The sequence below is a fragment of the Miniopterus natalensis genome, chromosome 20 (genome assembly GCF_054644295.1).
Source record: "Miniopterus natalensis isolate mMinNat1 chromosome 20, mMinNat1.hap1, whole genome shotgun sequence".
In the NCBI taxonomy this organism is placed as follows: Eukaryota; Metazoa; Chordata; class Mammalia; order Chiroptera; family Miniopteridae; genus Miniopterus; species Miniopterus natalensis.
The window spans coordinates 989487-995652 of record NC_142100.1 but is presented as its reverse complement, the minus strand read 5'-3'; positions in this window follow the sequence as shown (position 1 = coordinate 995652).

Genomic DNA, 6166 nt, shown 5'->3' with positions numbered 1-6166 from the left:
TGGAAAGGGAACGTCTGTGGTTTTCACACAGCTGGTGAATATGCGTGTTTTTTGGAAGTAGCCATTTCATTTTACGGAATTTTTATTCCCACCCCCAACAGCCTCTTCCTTCGGCAGCCGCGAGTTTCTTCTCTCTCTATGCGTCTGTTTCAGTTTTGTTTATTCATGTTTTGTTTTCTTTAGATCCTGCATATAAGTGAAATAACACAGTGCTTGGCTTTCTCCGTCTGAATTATTTAACACAGCACCCTCCAGGTCCATCCATGTTGCAAGTGGCAAAATTTCCTTTTTCATGTATGAATAATATTCCATTATATCTATTTATATCTTGATGCACACCTGCGTTGCTTCCGTATCTTGGCTACCGCTTATAATGTTGCTGAACATAGGTGTGCATATATCTCTTCAAATTGATGTTTTTATTTTATTTTAGACAGATTCCCAGAATTGATATTGCTAGAATGTATGTTAGTTCTATTTTTAATTTGTTGAGGAATCTCCATACTGTTTTTCATAGTGGCCGAATTAATTTACAATATCATTAACAATTATGAGGGTTCTCTTTGCTTCACTTCCCCCCTGAACTTGTTATTTGTTGATATATTGATAATAGCCACCTGACTGATGTGAGGTGATACCTAACTGTGGTCTTAATTTGCATTTTCCTGGTGATTAGTGATGTTGAACATCTTGTCATCCCTAGGTCCTCTTTGGAGAAATGCCAATTCAGGTCCTCTGCCTTCTGTCCATTTTTTAAATTGGATTGTTGCTTTCTTTGTTTGTTTTTTGTTGTTAAGTTGTATGAGTTCCTTATATATTTTGTATATAATCCCATATTGGATGCATCATTTGTGAATATCTTCTCCCATTCAATAAGTTGTCTTTTTGTTCTGTTGATGATTTTCTTTACTATGCAAAAACTTTTGAGTTTGATATAGTCTTGTTTATTTTTTCTTTTGTAAGATACTGTTGACAGTGATGTCAAAGGTTTTACTGCCTATGATTTCTTCTAGCAATTTTATGGTCTTACCTTTAAGTCTTTAATCCACTTTGAGTTCATTTTTGTATATTTTTTAAGAAAGTGATCCAATTTTACTTTTTTTGCATGAATCTGTCCAGTTTTCCCAACGCCACTTATCTAAAAGACTGTCTTTACCTCACTGTTATAGTCTTGCCTCTCTTTTTAGAATTTTTATTTTTTAATTACAGTTTACATTTAATATTATTTTGTATTAGTTTCAGGTGTACAGCATAGTGGTTAGACAATATATGCTTTACAAAGTGATCCCCGCAATATCAAGTACCCACCTGGCACAATACATAGTTATTACAATATTACTGACTGTATATCCTGTGCTGTACTTTACCTTCCCATGACTATTTTGTAACTACCAATTTGTACTTCTTAACCTCTTCACCTTTTTCACCCAGCTTCTCCCATTTGGCAATCATCAATATCTGTATCTATGAGTCTATTTCTATTTTGTTTGTTCATTTATTTTGGGTTTTTTTAGCTTCCACATATAAAGGAAATCATATGGTATTTATCTTTCTCTAACTTATTTCACTTAGCACAATACCCTCTAGGACCATCCACGTGGTTGCGAATAGTAAAATTTATTATTTTTTTTATGCTTGCCTCCTTTTAATTGATAACTTAAGTAAGAATTTACTCCTGGACTCTCAATTCTGTTCCATTGATATATGTTTCTGTTTTTATGTCTGTACCATACTGTTTTTTAAATTTTTTATTAATTGATTTTGAGAGAGAGAGAAGGGAGACAGAGAGAGGGAGATTTCTTGTTCCACTTATTTATGCATCACCGGTTGATTCTTGTATGTGCCCTGACAGGAGATCGAACCCCAAAACTTGGAGTATCAGGATGACCCTCTAGCCCAGCCGGGCGTGGCTCAGTGGTTGAGCGTCGACCTGGGATCCAGGCAGTTGGGGTTCGATTCCCGGTCAGGGCACATGCCCGGGTTGTGGGCTTGATCAATGACTCATCATTGATGTTTCTACCTCTTTCTCTCCCTCTCCTTTCCTCTCTCTGAAATCAATAAAGATATATATATATTTTTTAAATTAAAAAAAAAAAGGATGACACTCTAACCAACTGAGTTACCCTGCCAGGGCCATACTATTTTAATTATTATATCTTTACACTATAGTTTGATATTACTAAGTGTGATGTATCCCACTTTGCTTAATTCTCAAGATTTCTTTGTTTATTTAGAGCATTTTGTGGTTCCATATAAAATAAGGATTTATTTTAATTCTCAAAAGAATGCCACTGGTATCTTAATGGAGGCTACATTGAATCTGTATATTGCTTTAGGTAGTAAGGCCATTTAAACAATATTAATTCTTGCAATCTATGAACAAGGTACATTCTCCCACTTATTTGTGTCCTCTCTCATTTCTTTCTCCAGTGTCTTATATTTTTAGAGTACAGGTCTTTTGCTTCTGTGGTTAAATTTATTCCTAGTGGTGTTATGATTTTTGATGCAATTATAAATGGAACTTTTTTCTTAATATCTCCTAATGATCATTTATTATTGGTGTATAGAAACACAATGGGTTTCTGTATATTGATTCTGTATCTTGCAACTTTACCAGTTTCTAATAGTTTTTTTCATGTGTGTGTGTGTGGAGTCTTTAGGGTTTTCGGTATATAGAATCATATCATCTGCAAATAGTGAAAGGTTTACCTCCTCCTTTCTGATTTGGATGCCTTTTATTTATTTTTTTCTTGTCTAATTTCTGTGGTTAAAACTTCCAATATTCTGTTGAATAGAAGTGGTGTAAGTTGGCATCCTTTTGTTTCTGATCTTAAAATAAAAGCTTTTAGTTTTTCACCGTTGAGCATGATGTTAGGTGAGGGTTTGTCATATATGGCCTTTATTATGTTGAGATATGTTCCTTCTATATCCATAACTGTTTTTATCATTAAAGAATATTGAATTTTGTCAAATGCCTTTTTTTTTTTTGCATTTATTGAGATGATTATATAATTTTCACTCTTGGTTTTGTTGATGTGGTGTATTATGTTAATTGATTTACAGATACTGAACTATCCTTGCATCTCTGGGATAAATCCCACTTAATCATGGTATGTAATCATCTTAATGTATTGTTGAATTTGTATCTCTTCCTGGTTCTGTCTTGAAGGGTCATATATTTCTAGAAATTTATCCATTTCTTCTAGATTGTTGAATTTTTTGGGATATAATTATTTTTAGTACTTTTAATGATTCTCTGTATTTCTGTGGTTTCAGCTGTAATTATTCTTTATAATTTTATTTATTTGGACTCTCTCTTTTTCTTGATCAGTTTGGCTAAAGGTTTGTTGCAGTTTGGCTAAAGGTTTGTTGACTTTGTTTATTGTCTTGAAGAGCCAGATCTTAGTTTTATTGATCTTCTCTACTGTTTTGTTTTAATTTCTATCTCATGTATTTCTGCTCTGATGATTTTCATTTAATTCCTTCTGTTTACTTAGGGTTTTGTTTTGTTGTCTTTTTCCTAGTTCAGTTAGGTATAGAATTAGATTATTTGTTTATTTTCTTGTTTCTTGAGGTAGGCTATATAGCTATGAACATTCCTGTTAAAACTGCTTTTGCTGCAGCCCATAAATTTTGAATAGTTGTGTTTTAATTTTCATTTGTTTTAAGATAGTTTTTTATTTCTAGTTTGATTTCCCTTTTGATCTATTGATTATTTAATAGCATGTTGTTTAGTCTCCACATAGTTGTGAGTTTTCCCCCAGTTTTCTTTCTGTAGTTGATTTTTAGTTTCAGGCAATTGTAGTTGGAAAAGATACTAGATATGATTTCAGTCTTCTTGAATTTATTGAGGCTTGTTTCATGGCCTGAAGAATGTTCCATTTGTACTTGGGAAAAAAAAGTGTATCCTGCAGTTTGAAGATATGTTTTATAAATGTCAGTTAAGCCAGTCTGGACTAATATGACACTTAAGGCCATCATTTCCTAATTAATTTTCTGTCTGCATGATCTGTTTATTTATGTAAGCGGGAGACTGGAAGTTTTGTTTGGGGCAGATATGCATAACTGTTGTCCCTGCATCTCCCTTTCTAGATATTAACCCAAAATAACTGTGAGTACATACAGAAAATTGTTTACAAGAATATTCATTAAACATGTGGTTTAAAATAAAAATTAAAAATATAAACATACATAATAGGGGGTTGCTTAAATAAATTATGTTAACAAAATACTCAGTAGCATTTACAAGTGATGTTATAGTTGTATGTTCATAAGCATGAAGAGTGCTCAGTAAAAATGAAGAGCAGAACAGAAACCATGTGTGTTATAATATTCTTTTTAAAAAGGTCAAAGAGAAAATACATCAAAATATTAGTAGACTTTTTTCTGAAGGTGGGGTATGAATATTATTTCCTTTTTGTTTTCTTACTGCACTTTCTAGTGTTTGTACAAATAGTTTTATTACTTTTGTAATCTTTTTTTTATTACAGAATTAAAAAAAGTTTTAATTTAAAACTTTATTGTTGAAAGTATTAAAGATGACCCCTTTGTCTTCTGTTGATCACCTCCACCCTGCACCCCACAGGCCTTCACAACACTATTGTCTGTGTCCATGGGTTATGCATATATTCATATAAGTTCTTAGGTTAGTCTCACCCCACCTACCTAGCCCTGCCATTTCTCTCAGATTCATCAGTCTGTTCCATACTTCTGTATCTGTGGATCTATTTGTTCATCAGTTTGTTTTGTTCATTTGATTCTACATATGATTGAAATCATGTGATACTTGTCTTTCTCTGACTGGCTTATTTTCTTAGCATAATACTCTTCAGGTCCCACCATGCTGTCTCAGAGGGTAACAGACCCTTTGTTTTTACAGCTGCATAGTATTCCATGGTGTAAATGTCCAAGAAGATGCTTGATATGATTTCAGTCGTATTGAACTTATAGAGACTTGTTTTGTGTCCTAACATGTGGTGTATCTTTGAGAATGTCCCATGTGCCCTTGAGGAGAATGCATGTTCTGCAGTTTTGGGGTGAAATGTTCTGTAAATGTCAGTTAAATCCATCTTATCCAGTGTTTCATTTAGAGTCACTGTTTCCTTGTTGATTTTTTGTCTGGAAGATCTATCCAGTAAAGTCAATGGGGTGGTAAAGTCCCCTACTACGACTGTTTGCTGTCCTTCTCTCCCTTAAAGTCCTCCAGAAGTTCTTTTTCAGCCTGTGTGAGTCTTTTGTTCCAAAGTGGGTCTCTTGTAGACAGCATATATTTGGGTCATGTTTTCTTATCCATTTAGCTACCCTATGTCTATTTACTGGAGCATTTAATCCATTTACATTTAAGGTTATTATTGATAGGTACTTATCTATTGGCCTTTTAATTATTTATGCCTATGTTTCTCTCCCTCCCTCCCTCCCTCCCTCTCTCTCTCTCTCTCTCTCTCTCTCTCTTTCTCTATGTACATATATACACATACACACACACACACACATATATATATTACAGCAGTCCCTTTAACATTTCTCGCAATGCTGGTTTGGTAGTGATAAACTCCCTTAGCCTTTTTCTTGTTTGGGAAGCTCTTTATTTCACCCTCTATTTTAAATGATAGCCTTGCTGGATAGTGTAGCTTTGGTTTCAGATCCTTGCTTTTGGTTACCTTGAATACTTCATGCCATTCCCTTCTGGCCTATAGAGTTTTGGATGAGAAATCAGCTGACAGCCTTATGGGAGCTCCTTATGGAAGCTGTTGTAGGTAACAGCTTGCCTTTCTCTTGCTGCCTTTAAGATTTTTTCTTTGTCTTGAATTTTTGGCATTTTAATTATGATGTGTCTGGGAGTGGGTCTTTTTGTGTTCTTTTGCTTGTGACTCTGTGCCTCCTAAGTTTTTGTGACTTTTTCCTTGACCAGGTTAGGGAAGTTATCTGCCATTATTTTTTCAAACAGGTTCTCTAACCCTTGCTTACTTTCTAGATGTCCTGGTACTTCTGTGATGTGAACATTATTGTTTCATGTTGTTCCATAGATCCCTTAAAATGTCCTCCTGTTTTTAAATTGTTTTTGTTTTTTGGTTCTCTGAGTGATTTTTTTTCTACTGTGTCTTCTAATTTGCTGATTCAAGCCTCAGCTTCCCCTTATCTGCTGTTTATCCCTTCCAATGTATTT